The sequence below is a fragment of the Microtus oregoni genome, unplaced genomic scaffold, assembly GCF_018167655.1.
Source record: "Microtus oregoni isolate MIOR12 unplaced genomic scaffold, Mior012 000013F_ref0000133, whole genome shotgun sequence".
Lineage (NCBI taxonomy): Eukaryota > Metazoa > Chordata > Mammalia > Rodentia > Cricetidae > Microtus > Microtus oregoni.
The window spans coordinates 5,954,757-5,976,281 of NW_024543072.1; the positions used below are offsets into that span (position 1 = coordinate 5,954,757).

The window sequence follows — 21,525 nt, forward strand, 5'->3', positions numbered from 1 at the left end:
ATGCATCTGTGTTCTGAGTGCACACATCTACCTAGTCCATCCACAGAGCACAGCATCCATCTGTGTGCTCAGTGCACACATCTACCTAGTCCATCTACAGAGCACAGCATTCATCTGTGTGCTCAGTGCACACATCTACCTAGTCCATCTACAGAGAGCACAGCATTCATCTGTGTTCTGAGTGCACACATCTACCTAGTCTATCTACAGAGCACAGCATGCATCTGTGTGCTCAGTGCACACATCTACCTAGTCCATCTACAGAGCACAGCATTCATCCGTGTTCTGAGTGCACACATCTACCTAGTCCATCTACAGGGAGAACAGTCTCTCAGTGACATGGCTAAAGTTTATGAAGGAATTGTGCCTGAACCTTTAAAGAAAATCCAGAGCACAATGCTGAATTGGATTCAGAAACCCCTTGAAAAACTGAATTTATAATGAATGAGATTTCATATGTTCAGTCGTCAAGCAACAGAAGATCTCTTGTTTATGAATTCTAATAGGAAAAAAATGAAAAGGGACACTAAGAGACATGTGTGGGATCTACTCACTGAATATTTCCTTCCTTCTTTTTTCCTTTTTTTTGTGTGTTTGCTTGTTTTTGGTTTTGTTTTTTGAGACAGGGTTTCTCTTGTGTATCTCTGGCTGTCCTGGAACTCACTCTGTAGACCAGGGCTGCCTCGAACTCACAGAGATCCACCTGTCTCTGCCTCTCTGAGTGCTGGGACTAAAGGTGCATGCCATTACTGCCCTGCCTGAATATTTTAAAGAACAAAGATCTGGAATGTAGCTTCTAACATGCCAGAGTCCCTCCATGAGAAACAAGGTCACATTCCCTTTATCTGGATTGACATTAACAACTCAAATTGTTATACAAGGTGGTCAGATAGTTAAACCCTAGAATCAGAGGAAGGGCTCTTGAGAGTGATAGAGTTGTACTCAAAGGGCACTCAATGAAAGAAAGTGCTGTAACAGATGGAGAAAAAATAAGGTTTTCAACTAGGCAGAGTCAGGTATAGGGGACAGATCCATAATCATATGTGTTAAGGAATTTGCAAAGTTCGTGCAACTTCAAGGGTTGTCTTTATTTCAGCAGTCTGAAGACAAACAATGTGAGAATGGCCTTGATCACCACCACAGACACACCCACTGAGTTCGAGGATCTCCCTGTAGCCAAAGTCAAGGAGAAAGGAAAGAAGACGAACTTGGGAATCTAAAGAATGTGTTCCCACTAGGTAAAGGGTAAAGGATGCTCCTCAGCCTGAGTCAAAGTGACACAGAAGTTCGATGTGTGAGAGAATTGAGTCATCACCCAGGGCACAGCGGGGTAGACCAGCTGACTGCCAAAGAACCCGCCTACAATAATTAGCATCATATTCCAATTACAAGCAGCAATTTAGTTAATGCAGTTAAGTTAATGATGCTAATTTGAATTATTAATATGAAGAGTGCTCAATCTCTAAATGATTTGGATTTTATGAAAGTATAAGACTTTTAAAAATGACCTCACCAACCTTACATTTATATAATTAAAGTATTATTATAATAATAATAATTTAAGTCAATCCTAGGGTTCTATGAGAAATTTTATTTCAAAGAGTGCCCACCCGAGTTTGAGAAATCTTGGTTAAGAGATTTGGCATACATTAGAGGTGAATCCATGACCTCATACTTATTATCTGTTTAACTTTGAGCAAGTTAAGGAGCTTCCCCAAGTTTCACATGGTAGATTGGTCTTCATCTGCAATGAAGATGACTTTACAAAGTTAAGTAACGATTAGATCTAAGAACATAGTACTTAACGAACGTCTTCCAAGGCTCACAGAGTATGATCATGATCATCGATCTTGACCAACAGACATATTGGGATGCTATCTTCAACCTTTTAGCATAATATTTCTTCCTTGTGAGTAAAGTAGAATTAAAAATAGTAAAAACCTTGCAAGAAAGGGTCTTCAAAGACCCTTCAAACCTTCAAAAAAGTTTTCAAAAGTGTATATGTGAAAGTAAAATTTCAGCAGCTGCAGCATTTGTCCAGAATATTCACCATTCCTATGGTGTCCCTCTGACAGGAAGAGAGCCTTTCCTCCTCCATTGGCGCCTGACTTGGCCATGTGACTTGGCCATGTGACTCGTTCTAGCCAATGGCAAGTGAGTAGGTGAGACACACACTATATCTAAACACTCTTAGGAGCTATGCCACTGTAGGTAAATCTCTGTTTTCTACTTGCTGTGAGGCTAACTATCTAAGAATAGGCCTCCAGGCAAGTCCTAGAGAGAAGACAACCAGAAACAGAACCACAGCCCAGCCAGCAGAGCAGAGAACAGTGCTGAAAGAGAACACACACCAGTTAGGTAACATTTGGGTTAAGATGTGGGGCAGCACTCTCTCACATTCCCTCATCTTCATCATATCACCAAGCATGGGAACGCCATCCTTGGGAACAGAATACTTCACTGTATGTCTCTAGACAGATACAAATTGTCTGTAAATTACCTTTTCAGACACCAATGAATATACTCAGCCATTTTAGCTGTCTCCATGTGTGTTTTCTTTATTAGTGTATCCCAAAAAAAGACATATTCCTGATGTTTTGACATAAAGTAAAGGCAGCTGCTTAAAATGTTCACGGGGATGGGTACATCTCAGTATGCTACGATAGAGCAATACAAACAGCGCAAAGGTGAATGTCAGCTAGAAAAACAGAACTCAGGATGATCGGTTCATGTACGAATACAGGTCTAAAACCCAGATCCATACTGCAGCCAGTTGTGCCTGTCCCAGACAATGCTGTCACCATCGAAAGGCAAGAGAAAGTGGCTCCAGGCATGTGCTGTGACCCATCTTACAACAATTTCCAATTGTACTAAGCCACCAATTGCACTTGAGCCTTTCACAGGATAGATAATTCAGAACACACAGCTCGTGGAAGGCAGGGACCTTGTCTCTTTCATCTCCCTAACCCCTGTAGTGTTGTAATTAAAACTACCTCAGTGTAGAATAGTTGAAGCATGGTCTTTGAGGCCAAAAGTACAAGATCCAAATCCCAGCTCCTCCATTTACTGGGTCAGGAGCTTGTGAGCAGAGGCTACAATCTCTTCTCTGCAATGAACGTTTTAGTAGCCCCAAGAGATTCCCCACTGCCACCAGCAGCATCCCTGCCTGAGGGCTTTTTTTGAACCTTGGGAAGCAATCTTCCCCTGCAGGAGACAGAGTCAAAGCGCCAGGAAATTAAATATCCTCAAAAACATCCAACACCAAAGCTTAGAGCAGAATTATTTATATTAGCCAAGAGGTGGAAACAACACCAGCGCCCGAAAGTATCAAACAGGTAAATCAATGTGGCATATGCACACAATGGAATGTTAATCTGCCTTCAAAGGGAATGACCTCTGACAGGCACCACAAGGCAGATGCAAGAAGCACTAGCACACACTGGAATTTCACACACAACTCAATCCTTTGCCTAACGGGAATCAGTTCCACAAAAGTTAGAGAAACTTCCCAGATAGCAAACAAAATGTCCAGGACAAACAGATCACCAACACACCTTCTGATTTGGGGAATTAGGAGGCTGCAGGTTGACTGTGCCCTTCTCTCTCTGCTCTGACTTGCCATCTCAGCAACAATAAAGATATATTTTGTCTTTTTCTAGCTCCTAGAACCATGACATTCCATCCAGGTATAGCCTTTGCCAAGTACCACCTGTTTGCCAGAAAACATGGAGAATGATGTTACCTGAACATTCACCTATACCAATTGGCAAGCCTAAACAAAAGAGTAACACTCAGGCCTACTCTGTTAATAAGACTGACAAGGATTGGATAAACATTTTAGTGGTAGAGGTTAGGATTAGTATATGCAAGGTTTGGGGTTCAATCCCTACCATAAATAAATAAATACAAAAACAAGCAAACCAAGTAATGAAGAGTCTAATGTCTAGAGACAGCTTCATCTGTCTCAGGATGGTCTCAAACTCGATGTATAACTGAGGATAACCTTGAACTTTTAATCCTCCTGCATTCCCTCCTGAATGCTAGGATAACAGGCATTCACGACCATACCTGGGTTATGCTCACAATCAAATGCACGTCCTTACACATGCTAACAAGCACTGAACTACAGCCCCGTCTCATAGAACATCCATTTCTGAATACGTATTTTTCTTGGAAAACTCAGACAAATGCTGACTAAACTTACATGTTTAAAAGAAAGGAGACTATTTATATTTTGCTCTTTAACATAACTCTCAACACTTTTTTTTTCCTGCCATTTCATACACAGTAAGACTTTTAACCTTTTCTTATCCCATACAACGAGGCATAGTTGACCAAGTCAAGCTGAAGCATTTGACTAACCACCTTCATACCAGTCTTATCTAATGGCTTCCATCTTTGCTCAGTTACATTATGAAGTTCGCTTTGCTGCCTATATTTTTCTATTTACTCCTATAAGATAGTGACAGCATTCATGAAATAGTCTAGTGATTGTACAAAGACTGCGGGGACTCTCCTGAAACACAAGCGTTTTCAGGATACAAAGACATGACACAAGAGTTAGAAACATCAGCTCCTAAAAGGAGGCTCAGAATCCAGGACAACATGTAAAAGGTGCGATATCGGTGCTGCCTTCCCAAAATTTCAAGTCACAGGCAGCCAGGATACATGGTACATTACAGCCACGCTCTCTAGCGCCAAAGGGAAGCATTTCAAAGGATAACTGAGCCATTTCCACTCACGAACTCTGTCACACCACTCTCGAAGGCTATACGCTATAAGTTACTCCAAGACTTCCCCATTATTATTATTATTATTATTATTATTATTATTATTATTATTGGTTTTTTGAGATGGGGTTTCTCTATGTCACTTTCTTGCCTGCCCTGGAACTAGCTCTTGTAGACCAGGCAGGTCTCGAACTCACAGAGATCTGCCTGCCTCTGCCTCCCGAGTGCTAGGAGTAAAGGCGTGCGCCACCACCGCCTGACTTATTATTTATTATTTAGCGGTCAATTTGATTCTGTCCACTTACTGTCAACACTGACCTTTGTGTTTTTAAAGTAAGATCCACGTTCCATTCTCTACTTAAATCTCACTGAAAAGATTTTGGTCCTTGACGGCATTTGGAGAGGTTCTCAAAATCTCCAAGTGGTGTGGGGTTCTACTGCAGGTCTCTGGTCGGGAGCACCCACACCTGAAAAACTGGTCTTTGAACATTAGCAAGGCTATATGAAGTCTCTTTAGTAAATGAAGTCCAAGGAAGCATTAAGGTCATATCCAACACTCCCATAGTTCTCCGGGCCATCCTGCGATCTTCTCTCCCTGTTTCCAGCTCCTTGATCTTCTCTCCCAATTTCTGGCTCCTTGACCCAAGCCAAGCCCCAAATCATCCCACAAATTCAAGATCCGGGGTTCCATCCCTAGTACAGGAACAAACATTCAGCGTCTCCACGTCCACCGCTGACCTGAGATCCTTGAGAGGGACGCTCCAGTTCTCGTTTCTTTAGGGCTCATGGCGTCCTTGCACCCGATCAACCTCTCAAACATCCCTCACCAGACCACACACGCATCCAAAAACACCTACGTCCACCTCACAAGCCGCAAATCTTCCATCTTCTTATCTCTGGACATACACCCATACTGCTTATCCACTGTCTGTACCACCAAAATCCACGCTCTCTCTCCTGCAGCCGTCCCATGTGCTATCCACGACACCTTGAGTGTCACCATCTTCAGGGGCCCTTCCTTCATCCTTCTCTAAGAACCTCTGAAGTTCTCTGTGGCAGGCTAGCTGCTTCCCAGAAGAGCACCTGCTGCCAATGCCCACTTCCCACTCCATACTCTCCACACTCAAGTCCCAAGTCACCTGCTCTCGTCACAGTCCTCCTCGTGCCCAGAGGAGACCTGTCAGGCAAGTCATAGACACACAGTGACTATATACTATACGGCTTAGTTCCTTGGTAATAAACTCTATCGTAAAAGCACATATGCTATTTTTACTCCCTAGGTTCATATTGTAAACAAATGAGAGTTATTGAGTTAAAAGTTTGCACACATGAACACATGTGTACTTATTAGTGTGTGTTTATCTTACACGGTAACTTTGAAAAGAGCTGGCCTAAGTGATGAGAGACAGAGGTCCCAAATAAGGAGAATAATAGCAAACACACAAAGGGGACCCAGGTCTCCAAACTCCAGGCCAGTGTAACATTTCTGTAGCTAAAAGCATCCGCTCTAAAGTTATTCTAAGCAACTATTCATGCTGTGAATTCAAGGTGGGTCATCAGTGTGTTTGAAGCCTGTATATAAAAATAACAATTCTTATTCACCCTTAACAAAAATGACAAAGAATTCCCCTTGTGTGTCAGCCCCTGCTAACTGCTCCAAGGCCCCAAGCATGCACAGCAGCCACCGAAACCCTGTTGCCTTTGCCTTCATGTCCACCCAGCATCAAACAGGACTTGTCCTCACAGAGCCCACAGGAATGAGAAGCCAACATCCCATTCCCCACCCAACCTCCTGCTCACCTAGGGGGAGGCTTCAGAACAAGCAGGAGGAGGTGCCAGGGTAAGAAGGAGTAGAAGGGAACTTCACAGTGTACAGGGGACAAAGGCATTCATCGTCAGAAAAGATCAGAAACCATCTCCTAAGAGCAACGCGAAAGAGTCAACAGCCCTGCTCCAAGTGGATAATGATGCCCCCTTGCTCTTCAAAGTCACGACAGTTAGCTGGAACTGGCTACCTGGAAGGTAACATGGCAAGCCTGCTTTCACCCAGGCAAAGAACACCATCGTGACAAGGGTGTGGTGTCTGCGGTTCCACTGAGAAAATGACAAGGGCTCACAGGTCTAGCCGGCCCAAGTTCACATCTTACAGGGTTGACCATCTCCGCACCTCCAGAGAACAGGTTTCCAGCCTCAGAGCAGTTCCGGGACTCCAGAGAACCGTCAATCACTGCGGCTGCACAGAGGATGAACTCTCACCCCGACCGTCCACAGCGTCACAGTGAATTCACTGCGGGTGCACAGAGGATGAACTCTCACCCCGACCGTCCACAGCGTCACAGTGAATTCACTGCAGCTGCACAGAGGATGAATTCTCACCCTGACCATCCAGTGTCAGTGACATCACTGCAGCTGCACAGAGGATGAACTCTCACCCTGACGGTACACAGAGTCACAGTGAATTCACTGCAGGTGCACAGAGGATGAACTCTCACCCCGACCGTCCACAGCGTCACAGTGAATTCACTGCAGCTGCACAGAGGATGAACTCTCACCCTGACGGTACACAGAGTCACAGTGAATTCACTGCAGGTGCACAGAGGATGAACTCTCACCCTGACGGTACACAGAGTCACAGTGAATTCACTGCAGCTGCACAGAGGATGACCTCTCACCCCGACCGTCCACAGCGTCACAGTGAATTCACTGCAGGTGCACAGAGGATGACCTCTCACCCTGACGGTACACAGAGTCACAGTGAATTCACTGCAGGTGCACAGAGGATGAACTCTCACCCTGACGGTACACAGCGTCACAGTGAATTCACTGCAGGTGCACAGAGGATGACCTCTCACCCTGACGGTACACAGAGTCACAGTGAATTCACTGCAGGTGCACAGAGGATGACCTCTCACCCCGACCGTCCACAGCGTCACAGTGAATTCACTGCGGGTGCACAGAGGATGAACTCTCACCCCGACCGTCCACAGCGTCACAGTGAATTCACTGCAGGTGCACAGAGGATGACCTCTCACCCCGACCGTCCACAGCGTCACAGTGAATTCACTGCATAAGAACTAACAGCTGCAAAGTACAGGAAGGTTTAGTTTCTCAGGAAACTCTGCTCTTTCTTGCTATAATTAGTCATGCCATTTTAGCAGAAATGTCTCTCATAATTAGCATAAGGATTTGAGCGTATTCTTACAGAACAGTCAAACTGCTCAATTCCCATTCAAGCTCTTCTCTTCTGACCCACTAAGAAGTTACCTTGAATTAACAGTTTGCTCCTCAAGCATTTGAGGGAATGCACTTTGCTGCCTGCAGTTCATTCATACTCAAAACTGTGCAGGGTTGGAAAGCAGGCAGGCAAGAGAGAGGCGATGTTAGCGACACACAACCATGCACAAAAGTTCAGTGAGGTCAGAAGTGGCTCACCAGTTAAAGTGCTTGCCACATAAGAGTCAAACGTTTGTATCCCCAGAAACCCACATAAATGCCAAGTAGACATAGCTGCCTACCAGTAATTCTGGCTCAGAAAACAGAAAAGGGGATCCCCCAGCAAGGTGGCATGCAAGACTAGCCATTTCAACGAGCTTTGTTTAATTGAGAAACCCTGCTTCAATTAATAAAGCGGAAGAGCAATGGAGGATGATCCCAACATCAGCCTCTGGCTTCCGTATGCAACACACACACACATGTGCACCCACACAAATGTGTGCCTACATACATGCAAGAACATGTGTGTGCACGGGCACATTTGTTCATCCCCAAGCATATCCCAGAGACGGCTTTTTAACCTACCCTCACACAGCGGGGCTGTAATCTCGTCACTGACTTCCAGGAAATGAATGGTCTGCTCCTTTCCTGAAAGGGCTGGCTGCCTTCCTCTCTCTCATCCTCCCCTCTCTCTCCTTTTTAATTTTGTTGAGTGCCCACGAGGTGCCAGCAAGCAGAGATCTCCTGGGCTCTAACCAAGATGAACTCTCCCTGGCAAAGGTAATGCAAGTTCAAGAGCAGAGGAATCAAACTTGGAAGCAACAGATTTCGGAGATGCAAGAGGGGAAGGGATGCTCAAGATCCTGAGGTCACAGTCCTGGGAATCAAGCAGCGAAGTGTTGAGGGAGTTCAATGGGAGAAAGCGCTGCACCAGCCCAGGAGAAGGGTACTGGTTGTATCTCAGTTGAGCCAGTGAGGGAGCGGTGCTGGGCTTCCCCAGCGGGGGCAGAGTAAGTAGAACCCACACAGAGGCCTCAGCCCTGTGACATCCCAGCCCCCATGCTGTAGTAATTGCTTCTTTTGCAGGTATAGGGATGGTCACTGCTCCTACTGTGTCCAATAATAATGAAGCAGCCTTGAGGGTCAGAAGGATGTAGGTCTGAGGCTGGTGTTTGAGCTCTACTGCTCTTTCAGTTTATCCACTAAATAGTTAATGAAGAAACCTTCCCCTAGGTCCTAGAACACAGCCAAAAGGCAAACATCCCTTCCTTTGGAGTTGAACATATTCTTTGAATCTCAGTTGCCTTATCTATAAAATGGGAGTGATGTACCTAACTTTATGGCAATATAAAATGAGTAATAGAAAGCCCTTAGCAGAATAAATGCTGAAAAAGCCGGTGTTTTTCACTGAACAGAGGCAAGTGAGCCATGCCGCACATTGAGAGGAACTGCCTGTAGCTCACCAGCACCGGTCACAAGGAAGATGTCCGGCAGTTAATTCACGAGTGAATGAATACCTGCTTAGTTAACAGCAGTCATGTATGGCGACTGAGGATCATGAGTTTTCTCCAGGCCACAGAGATTGGACAAGTGATAGGGCACACGCAGCTTTGTCCTACAGACAAGACAAAAGCCACACACAATCAACTCCAGCCTTTCTGTAAACATGAAAACATGTCCTAAGTATGAGCCTTCCGATTTAACGATCTGCTTGTACAGAGATACACATGGACAGCTAATGTGAACGCCTGCCTATTACTTTCCCAAGTACGAAGCAAGGACACGCTGGCCAGACATCAGGTTAATCCAGAAGACAACCAAAGGTAACGTCCAGCAGCAGAGCCAAGAGTTAATAAATAGTAGGGATGCACTAAGACATGCTGCAGAAAAACACACTCATAAAATCCTTACAGCTCAAACCGTGAAGGTTTGTGTGTCCGGTAGAGTACACATTCATCACAGCTGAGTCAGGGCCAGAGGCCCAAGGGGGCCCCATGCTTCTGTGATCGTCACACCATGGAAGGTAGCTCTGGATGGACTTACATTGTACATGTAATGTTCTCCCACAAAAGTGATCCAAGTCCCTTCTAATGCATGCCTAAAAAGATGAAGGCACAAGTTTTCTTATACACATGTGTTTATCACAGGGTACACAGATAAGACAACTGGACAGCTCTCAGACTCACACAACCTTGACCCCAGGACAGTATGCAGCTGTCATTTTGCAGCAGTGACCTCAAAGACACCTCGGGCAACATAAACCTGAACTCTTGAGCCTTTACAGAAAGTCTTCTTTTTTCTGCAAATTCCTTAGTGGGGTTCAGCTAAATTTTTTTTTTTTTTTTTTGGTTTTTCGAGACAGGGTTTCTCTGTGGTTTTTGGAGCCTGTCCTGGAACTAGCTCTGTAGACCAGGCTGGTCTTGAACTCACAGAGATCCGCCTGCCTCTGCCTCCCGAGTGCTGGGATTAAAGGCGTGCGCCACCACCGCCCGGCTTAAATTTTTCTTAAGAGGGAAAAAGATTATGCAACTGGAAAACACTGGGACCTCTAGCATAAAGAGAATTCTTGTACGGACCTAACAAGGAGGGAAGAGACAAAGGTTAAGACCTGGAAAGTCAAAGTAGCCCCTCTGGTGAAAGCTCTAGAATGTCTAACAGGTGACTGCAAGAAAAAAGGTCATCGGCAGCTTCTGGAGCACCGTTGCAGCACCTCCAACTCTGTTCCCTAACACAGTGAAGCCAGGGCAAGACCAAATCCCATCAGACAAGGTCAGCAAGGGCTCCATAAAGGGTTCCGACACGGAGCAGAAACCTCCACCCTCCCGCTGAATAATGATTCACGTCCCGTTAGTAATTCTTACATTACTCATCCTTGCTTCCTGCCTGATGCGAGGCCATCAATAGCAGCTAATGCTAACCTTCGGGAAGCTTGTGCTTTGTGCTCAGAAGACTGCAGGTTGACAGAAAACCATGACTTACAGTCTCCCAATCACATTTTTATCCACATTCCTGAGGTCCGCTCTGTGCCCAGCGTCCCCACTGCCTTCAGTCACACTGACTGTCACATACCCAATCCTTGACTCCCAGCTAAGCTGCCTACTCAATCTGAGTTGAACGGCCTTTTCCGATGTTATTTCTATGGTTCTTTATACTGGCCAGCTGAAGACAGAATAAACCTAAAAATCAGAGTGACACTGTTTGGAACTCCAATCCCTCTACTTATTTGTTCTGTGATCTTGGGTAAGTTCCTTAATGTCTCAGAGCTCTAATGCTGCCACCTGCAAAATAAGTTTGATAGTGTCTGCTTTGAGGAACTCAAGAAAACACGCATCGAAGAGGGTGCTATAATGTGTAACAGGCTCTCTTGGGGGCCACCAACCAGCTCCCAAATCATGACATGGAGATTTAGTATTAGTTATGAATTCTTGGCCATATCTTATGTTTGTCCTACTAGCTCTTATAACTTAGATGAACCTGTTTCTCTCCATCTGTTCTACCTCAGAGCTTTTTACCTTTCTTTCATTCTGTATGTCCTACCTCCCTGCTTGCTTGTTGTGTCTGGCTGGTTGGCGGCTGCCTGACCAGCTGGCCCCAAATATCTTTTTCTTCTTTTTCTCTCTCATTCTCTTCTCCCTCTCGTTCTCTCTTCTCTCTGTCCCACCAGCCCCACCTATCCCTCTACTGCCTAACTACTGGCCGTTCAGCTTCTTATTAGACTAATCAGATGCCTGGACACGGCAACACGCCTTTACATAGTTAAACCAACGCAACACGCCTTTACATAGCTGAAAGAAACATTCCACAAGAAGAACGTCGTGCAGATAAAGCAGTTCTTTTGCTTCATTCACTAAGAAGTCTAGGAGGCAGGTATGGTGGCACTCAGCACTTGGGAGACAAAGAAAGCATATCAAGAATTCAAGGCCACTGCCCTGTATTCAGACTGATGATTATCTTAGATATCACCATAGAACCTTCATCCAACAACAGATGGAAACAGAGGCAGAGACCCACATCAGAGCACTGGACTGAGCTCCCAAGGTCCAGTTGAAGAGTGGAAGAAATGAGAATATGAGCAAAGAGGTCAAGACCATGAAGGGTTCATCCACTGACACAGTTTACCTGAGCTAATAGGAGCTCACCAACTCCAGCTGGACTGGGAAGGAACAAGCATAGGTCCCTCTGAATGTGGTTGACAGTTGCATGGCTGGGACAGACTGAAGGGCCACTGGCAGTGGCACTGGGATTTATCTCTACTGCACGTACTGGCTTTTTGGGATTCTATCCTCTTTGGATGGATATCTTGTTCAGCCTAGATGTAGTAGGGAGGGCCTTGGACCTTCCACAAGGCAAAGAGAGAAGGGGGGGGAGTGGGAATTTGGATTGGTATTTTTAAAAAAATAAAAGAAAAAGAAAAAACAACTCAAAAAAAAAAAGAATTCAAGGCCAGCCTTTCAAAAACAAAGCATAGTAGAGAAAGCCAGGGTGGACCAGTGCTGCAGGAAAGGGGCCATCACAGCCGGTTCCAGCTCTGCTATTAGTTAGATTTCCTTTTGTTCTGTTCTGCTCAGCTAGAGCTTACACAGAGAACTAACATCCCGCAACTCTGCTATGTTAAAGACAAGGTCTAGCTTCATTGTTATAGTTGGCACTGCCTCTCCAGGTATTATGCCTATGTTCCCAGCAGCAGGACAAAGTGTCAAAAGTCATTGGAGTGGACCAGCCAAGTGCACCCTCTTTTTTAAGCTTTCCGGAAAACCCCCACCCAATAATTTCTACTTCTATCATGATCAGAGCTCCATCTCAGGTCTTCCCTATGATGCAACAGTCTGGGAGGTTAAAATAGGCATATATATATCCTTATGTCAAAATTGGGTTACTTCAGTTAAAAAAGCAGGGGTGGGGTGAAGACTGGACAGGCAACCAACCAGGTCTACTCTACTATTAAAGTAGATGTTTTAAGTGTTATATACAGTGCCTAGCACACAGACACTTGATAAAAGCCACACTACAGCCAGATGTCCTGACGACATGAAGCTATAATCTCAGCACTTAGGAAGCTCAAGCAGCAGAACTGCCAAGTTCCAGCCTCGCCTGAGCTAAACAGTAAGGCTGTATCATGAAAAAGAAAAGGTTAGGCTATAAAAATTACTGTTAGTTCAGCTATTGCTGCTGTTCGTCTTACTTGTTTTCTGGCTAAGTGGAATAACTTGATTATAGCTACAAGTGCCCCTCGCATTCTGACAAAACTGTCTCGACCACATTTCTCTCACTGTGACAAAGCATGGAGAACGGGGCAACTCAGAGAAGAAAGCATTGCATTTGGAGGTTCATGGTCCATGACTATCATGGTGGGCAGCAAAGCAGCAGGCAGAAAGACATGGTCCCAGAGGGGTAACTGAAAGATTCCATCTTGATCCACAGGTTGTAGGAGCAGTGAGAGCTAATGGGAAAGGTGTGGGCTTCTGAAACCTCAGCATGCCCACCTCAGAAACACACTTCCTCCAAGAAGGCCACACCTCCTAATCTGCCCACTGTGGACCAAGCATTCAGACAGACTAGCCCATTGGTGGGGCGGGGCATCCTCATGCAAACCACCCTCAGTATCTACTGCTCTAGTTGTGGCTCCAACTCCCTCCTTGGCATTTCATCCAAGAATTCTTTCCCCACTCCCTGCTCCTAAAATAAGTCCCAAAATGCCAGGTCCCCAACCCTGGCCCACACCACTGCAATAACGATGTTGTCACAGAATACTAAAATAAAAATAGTGCCCTAAAACTTAAAGTAACACAAGTTTACACACACCTGCTGTGACCATCAGACTTCCAGAGTCAAACACAGTCTATCCAAAACGAAAGTTAAATAGTGTGGGGGTGTGCACGCACGTGTGTGGTGTGTGTGAGCGTGTGTGTTTGTGTGTGGTATGTGTATGTATGGTATGTGTGTGGTGTGTGTGTATGTGGTCTGTGTGTGGTATGCGTGTGTATGGTATGTTATGGTGTGTGTATATAGTGTACATGTGTGTGTGTGTTGTGTGTGGTGTATGTATTCTGTGTGTATGGTGTGTGTATATGCATGGGTGGTGTGCATGCATGTGGTATGCGTGTGTGGTATATCTGTGGTATGCATGCATGTGGTGTGTGTATATGGGATGCATGCGTGTGTATTATGTGTGGGGGTATGTGTATTCTGTATATGTGGTGCATTGTGGTATGTGTGTAGTGGGGGGGATGTGGTGTGTGTGGTGGTGTATAGCATGTGTGTGTGGTATGCATTGTGTGTATAGTGTGTGTTATATTGGTGTAGGAGGTCCTGTCTATGTGTTGCTTTCATTGGTTGAATAAAGAAACTACCTTGGCCTTTTGATAGGGCAGGAACTTAGGTAGGCGGGGAGGACAGAACTGAATGCTGGGAGGAAGGGCAGAGTGGCAGACGCCATGAAGCTCCTGCCTGAGACTGACACTGGTTAGAATCTTTCCTGGTAAGCCACGACCTTGTGGAGTTATACAGATTATTAGAAATAGGTTGAATCAAGATGTGAGAGTTACCCAATAATAGGCTAGGGATAATGGGCCAGGCAGTAATTTAATTAATACAATTTCTATGTGATTATTTTGGGGTTAAGCTAGCCGGGCCGCCAGGATGAAAAGCAGGCCCACATTCCTACAACATTATATGTGTGTGTGCACATGCATGTATGATATGAGTGGTGTATGTGCATAGTGTGTGTGTGGTGTGGGTGTATGTGTGTGTGTTGTGTGTATGTGGTATGCAGATGTGTGTGGTGTGCATGTGTGTGTGGTGTGCATAGTGTATGTATATAGTGTGTGTAGTGTGTGTGTGTGTGTGTGTGTGTGTGTGTCTGAGAGAGAGAAAAAGCCCAGAGATGAGGATAAGCAGATTAAGACTGTGTTCTCCAAGCATGAAGAGAAGGGCTGGGGCGACAGATCAGAGGGTGAGTGCACACAAGAATGGGGACCGAATTTCAGATCCCCAGCACCCATGTAAAGGCTGGGAATGGCCCTTTAACCTCAGCACACACTATGGAGAGGAATGGGGAGAGGTCTCTCAAGGAAATAATAGTGGAGGACACCCAACATTCTCCTTTGGCCTCTAAACATGCACACAGGGGCACACATTCAAATACCACACACACACCAAAAGAAAAATATATATACAAATAAGTAATAATTGTTGCCAGGTGTGGTGGCACACGCCTTTAATCCCAGCATTCAGGAGGCAGAACAAGGCAGAGCTCTGTGTGTTCGAGTTCAGACCAGTGTACAAAGTGAGTTCCAGGACAGCCAGAACTACACAGTGAGACCCTGTCTCAAAATCACAGAAGGAAAGGGAGAGAGCAAGGGAGGGAGGGAGGGAGGAAGGAAGGAAGATGGCAGGGAGGAAGGAAGGAAGGAAGGAAAGAAGGAAGGAAGGAAGGAAGGAAGGAACTATGCCCCACATGGAAGTACCGACTGTAGTTTATGATCCTTCCCCCCCTACTTCAGGCAGTCTACCACTGAGGTTGGACCTCCCCAGCGACTTCCTTTGTCCAAGAAAGGGTGTCACAGAAAGTGACATTTGCTTAAGTGGTTTGCAGAGATGCTGGGCAGCATCTGCCATAACAAGAGCAAACCACAGGTAGCTGCTACCCCTTCGACCTGGGCCCCGGAACACACGTGGGACACACTAGAGCTCAACTACAGCTTATAGTCAAGATGCTCCCAGAAGCTGGGCCTGCATTAGCCTGGGCTCAGGAGCATGAAAATCAAGGACCTGTTGCTATAGAACAGGAAATTCTGTTAGGCTGCCAGAGGTGTGCGATATAACATTACCCTTTGGTATGTGTCGGTATTTCTTTCTGTTCATTTACTTCTATCCCTTTCCTTCACCTAGAAGAGAACAGACGGAAGACGCTCTGGCTACAGCCAGTGATTTCTACCTTGGCACCAACTGCTATAAACCTGCAAGACCCATATTCTGAGCATCGGTGCTTTTCTGCTTTCTGTTTGTTCCACTGTCTTATAAAATAAGGAAACTTGAAATAAACCATCAAGAAGGTGTCCAAATATCACTAAAACTGAACTAGTAGCTGGCAAGAGGTCCCCATGGGATGGGCAATGGTAACAGGTGGTCTGCTTTGAAAACACCAGCGGATATTCTAGGACAAGAGCTGAAACAAAGACCACACAAATCAGCCTAACCAGAACCACAGCCCATCCGCCAAGGAGACTCTGAGGGCAGCACTACTACCTCGTCATCATTCACGACTGTCTGATGCACCCCAGGCAGTGACACACATGGACTTAAGCCTGTGACTTTTTACAACGAGAGAGAGAGACTATTTTAGAAGACGAATTTCAAGTGTAAGCTTATCTAGTCACCAATGAACAGATATTTTCTTGCGAGTGAAAGATGAAACTCTGATGCCTTGGGTTGCAGGACACCGAATGACTGCTGGCAAAAGCATTTACTCAGCCAAGATGCACTTAAATTGGAAATCCAAGGGATCAAGAAAAATGAAAGAGCATGAATTTTGTTTCATTGGTTTTTAACTCGCCATCAAGTTTAGAACTAACTGGCCAAAAATGCTCTATTAGAAATACACAATACACCAAGTTGTTAAATTTGTCTACCGGCAAAACCAAGAACCTTTAGATGAACAGACAAGCAGGCAGGCCTAAGGACCATTAACATCACAGTGGGCTCTTCACAGGGTGGACTCTGTATACTGGGGTCTCGGCTTCACACTGGACTTGTGGAGACCACACAGTCAAAATCTGAATTCAAGGCCATCGCAAGGTCACACAGGCTCTGTGAGAGGCAATATACCTACTTCCTTTTAGTCTCTACCATGATGCTTTAAGGGAAACAGCAACACCTACCTCATATGGGCTCTGCTATGTTTAGAACAAGATAGAGTATGTGCACAGACAACAGCACAGCAGCAATGGCGACAGTACCTCCCGACATGCCTGACATCTGTTGTCCTAACCAGTATGTTCCAGTGCACGGCTTGCTCAATGCTAACATCCAGGTCCCGTTCCCATAAGGTGATGTCCCTCTGGGTGTAACCCCCGATTTTCCAATGAATTTGGGGAGTGAGGTGATGGATCAGCCTTTGACCAGTACGAAGTTAAGAAGACCTGGTCCTTCATCGTTGATTTATCTATCTGAGTCTCACAAGCCAAACCTCCTTCCCCCAGGAATGTCAAAGGCTTTTATTAGAATTCAGAAGCAAACCAACAAGATGCCTCCCATGACAAGGTAAAGTCCCTTACCTCACTGCCACCTTTATCCTGACTGACACCCCACCAAGAAGAACCAGGCAGCCCTCACCGCTAACACTAACTTAACATGGGTTGAGTTAGACCATCAAATCTTTTTTTAAAAAAATCCTTTTTATTTATGAACCTAGCAAATCTGATCTAAGGAGCAAATTACATACCCAGAAACGGTGTGGGTTCAAAAGGACAAGGGTAAAGTGACCATAGAAAACAGAGTGCCACACCCTTCCCTCAGATAACTCAACAGTAAATCCACCTCTTATAAAGAAGACCGGAATTCTGGGGGAAAGACAGACCCTTCCAACCATTCCAGCCAGTCCAGCATTCCATGTTCGCTTCGTTCTTTACACAGACTCATTTCATGTTTAAGCCTCAGCACCCCAGGTACTACAACTAGTGGCAGACAGGGAAGTCAGAAGATCACAGGTCGAACATACTTGCTTCTAAGCCCATTTTCGAGGAGTTTGCTTCCTGCGCCTCTGCTTCCAGCAGCTGGAGCTCCTACCTGGTGAAGACCAATGGTTAAGTAAAACCACTGATTTAAAGAGCCAACCAGGAAACTAACCATGACAAGGGGGAGCAGCCCTCCTCTCCCGAGCATTGATTGGTTCTTGGGGTTCCACCGGTCCCATTCTACACACATAAGAGGCATGTGTGGCTGTCAATCACGGAGAGAGCTGACAAGTCACCGCTCTGGGAGTAAAATTGTCTTTCATCCAGCAAAGGCAGGTAGCCGCCTAAAATCGATCTTCTCCTAACAGAGCGGACCCTCCCTCTGGCGTCGAGGAAAAAGACCCCTAACTACAAAATAAATTATGGAGGGCCGAAGAGAGGAGACTCTACGGTTACTATTTTATTATCACACAGCAAAGGAGTCCTTATTCCTCACTGTCCTAAAAATGATCTTTCAAAGGTTCGGACAGTAATAAAAATAATTTTTAAAGGTACCCTTGTAAGTACCCCTTGTAAAATTAGGAGATGGGGAACGAGAGAGTAGGAATGTTGTTTAATTTCACATTTTATTCTTTCTCATTGACCACCTCCTACCCCTCCCCAGTAAATCATCTTCATTTTCCCAGGCATGGGTTTTTCATTTTTAACCTGCATCCCCTCAATTCTCCCGGAGCCCACCCAGACAGCCTGGCTCACAACCCCCGAGGCTGGGGTTTCTCTGTTCTTCACTTTATTCCGCCTGGGGTTCCACGAGACCCCCGCCCTTGCGAGCACCCCACCCCTCCGGGCAAAGACGGCAGCCAGGCACGGGGGAGGGGGGTCTGCAGGGAAAAAAAGGCGAGGACAGTGAGGGTGGCTACGAGAGAGAGAGACTGCAGGAGGTGGCCCGAACCGCCCGGGCGAGCGCCAGAGCAACTGTGCACTTGTTCCAATCCGGGGGTTTAGACACCGAGGCAAATCCGCCCTTAGGCCGCCCCATCCCTTCCCCCGCCCGAGAGAAACCCTAGGAGGCGGCTGCGTTTCCCCTCGGCTCCCCCGAAAACGCATTGCAGCTGCCCACGAGCGGCGGGGACCCGCACGAGCCCCGGCGTCGGCGTCTCACCTTAGCGATGCTCGCCCCGGCGCGGTCCCACATGGATTTTTACAACCTCGCGTGGCCGCGGCTCCGGGCTGCCGGGAGGAGCCCGAGCGACCAGGAGCGCGAGACGGCGGAGCGCGGGTAGCGCGGGCAGCTCGGGGAGGCGGCGGGGAGCGCGGCCAGCGCCGAGCGCCGGGGCCGGGCCGGGCGGGGCCGAGGGGGCGGCGCCCGCCGCAGTCCCGACACGCGCGCTCGCGGCCGCTCGCCCAGGCCCTGACTCACATTCCCAGCATTCCCGAGGAGTCTAGAGGGGCCGCGGCTGGGACCTGGGCACCTCCGCGGGGGGCAGCAGAGAGTCGGGTGCGCGCCCGCTAAGCTCTGCAGCGCCTCCTGGCAGCCTCGGACCCAAAGCACCGGACCCCCCCCCCCCCCCTCCAATCCTACCCCAGAAGCCCCTCCAAAAGCTGCCAGACACTCCTGGGGAACAAGGACAGCACTTGCCTTTCAACTTAACCTGCAGAACTGGGTTGGGGGTTCCTACCCCCTGGCACCATCCATCCCAAAGCTTCGGGTTTCTTAGAAGGATGGATTCCACAAAACAACTACTTTAGTGCTACTTCCTCGTCCCCCAAGGAAAGGCCAGACAGAAGGGTGAACCGGAGAACAATTAAGGGTCCTGATCATCATATGCGTTGGGTGTCTCCTCTGACCACCATTTAAAGATGGGCCCTGAGTTCACGCAAGCACACACTGTTCATGAGGTGGACAAGGTTTTCATTGGCAAGAGCTTCTACTCAACAAGAAGTCTTGAACCCCTGCTGCTGTCACTTCGCATTAGGGAGGGAAACGTCAGAGGCATTTCCCAGTTTGGGCCCTTTTAGTCAGTAGTCAGTTCCAGAACAGCAGTGATTTCCTTTATTCTGCTTCCAGCAACTTCAGTGGCCAGATACAAATGTCTCCTGCTGGGAAGCTCAGGCAAATAATGCAGCTCCAGCGGTGGGGTGAGTGGAGGAGTGGAGTATTAAATTCAGTTTGCTGTGTTGTTCAGCCCAGTGACTGGACACAACCCTTCCTCCCACCCTGGAAAGGAGACACTAATGTTAACTTCTCAGAGAACTGGGGGGGGGGGGGGGGGGGGTGCTTCCTATAGCAGCCTAAATGCTTCTACCCTTTATAGCCACAGCCTCTGAGTCTCCTACTCTTCGGGCCATTCCCCACAAATAGCGCTCATTCTCCTAACCCTGATACCTGAAGGACAACACCAAACTACATATTGGGTTCTGTTTCCACACAAGCCCTTGGCAGCCTGGCATATTACATATGAGAACTATTTGAGATTCTTGCGATACGTTGGATCGGGTGTTTTCTGAAGTGTGACTGTCCGCACTTGCCTCTCTGCTGCTGTGGGAAATCAATGACCAAAACCGACTTGAAGACCAAAGGGTTTATTTAGCTTACACTTCCACGGCACAGTTCACCATCAAGCAAAGCCGGGACAGGGGCGCAAGGCAGGAAATGTAGCAGAGGCAATGGCGGGTCACTGCTTACTTACTGCCTTGCTTTCTATGGCTCACTCAGTTCGCTGTGTTTTTCAGCCCAGCCTGGACCATGATTCGGAGAAGCACCGCCCACAGTGGATTTGGCCCGCCTACATCAGTCCTCAATGCCCACGGGCCAGTCTAATGGAAGCGGTTTCTCAGCGGAGGCTCCTTCTTCTTGGGTGACTCTAGTGCATGTCATGTTGACAACACTAGCCAGCACAGTGACAATGTGCTTTAGATGTATGTGTGTATACATCAATGTATATACATACATATATATACATGTATATACATATATGTGTGTTGCCTGAGCTCCCTCTTCTTGGGTTACTCTAGTGCATGTCAAGTTGACAACACTAGCCAACACCGTGACAATGTGCTTTAAATGTATGTGTGTATACATCAATGTATGTACATACATTTATGCACACATATATACATATATGTGTGTGTGCGCCAGCCCTTACACTTTCTCAGTCACTCTCACAGAAACTGTAGAATGTTAATTATCTTCCAGAAACACCAAAGGATACACCCAAGGTGGCACTACTATGGATTTCTTTTTAAAAGCACTGTTCAACGTTCCCTATTGATTGCATTCATTCTCTTTTCCTTTGACCTGTGGGTTCTAAAAGGGAACCCTTAGATGTTCCAAAGATAATGTATTATCTGTATGCAGGGCCAAGAATAGTTTTCACACACACACACAAAAGACTCACGGTTTTCAACAGATTTCTTTCAAAGTAGGTCCTTAACTCAGAAAAAGAAAGAAAGAAAGAAAAAGAATAGTCATTTTCATAGGAAACAAAGGGCTGGAGACTGGAGAGTTCTTAGGCATGTCGTCTTCATCTTCTCTGGGACTTAGTATCCCACCCGAAGATTTTAAAAGCTAAATTAAAGGAACTCAAGATCTCATCCAGCTAAGATTCTCTAGCTTAACAATAGATATATACGTGTGTACATCTGTGCACAGATACACCACCCCATACGCCAAGTGCTAACAAGTAGCCATTCCGCGGTTTTCACCCAACTGGATGGAAAATTACAGTACAATCTTGTTGGTACAAAAGACACAGCATTCACCTCAAATAGAATAAGTAACTTTATTCTGAAGCCAAATATGAGTGGCCATGGCCCAGAAACACAAATTTAGGTTATCCCAAATGCCATGTTCCAATGCGGTAAAACTTTAATGAAGTTTTTGTGGTTGCAGAACGAAACAGTGCTAA

At 46.4% G+C, this 21,525-nt stretch overlaps 1 protein-coding gene across 8 annotated transcripts in view; it reads right to left on the minus strand.

Annotated features, from left to right (window-relative positions):
* The window catches only part of Erc2 (ELKS/RAB6-interacting/CAST family member 2), an 892,417-nt gene extending 873,379 nt beyond the window's left edge, over positions 1 to 19,038 (minus strand). For all 8 annotated transcript variants that reach the window (XM_041662605.1, XM_041662600.1, XM_041662604.1 and 5 more), the window contains exon 1: positions 18,780 to 19,038. The gene's annotated coding sequence lies outside the window, so the exon portion shown is untranslated. The remainder of the gene's footprint in view (positions 1 to 18,779) is intronic.
* Between the last annotated feature and the right edge of the window lie 2,487 nt (positions 19,039 to 21,525).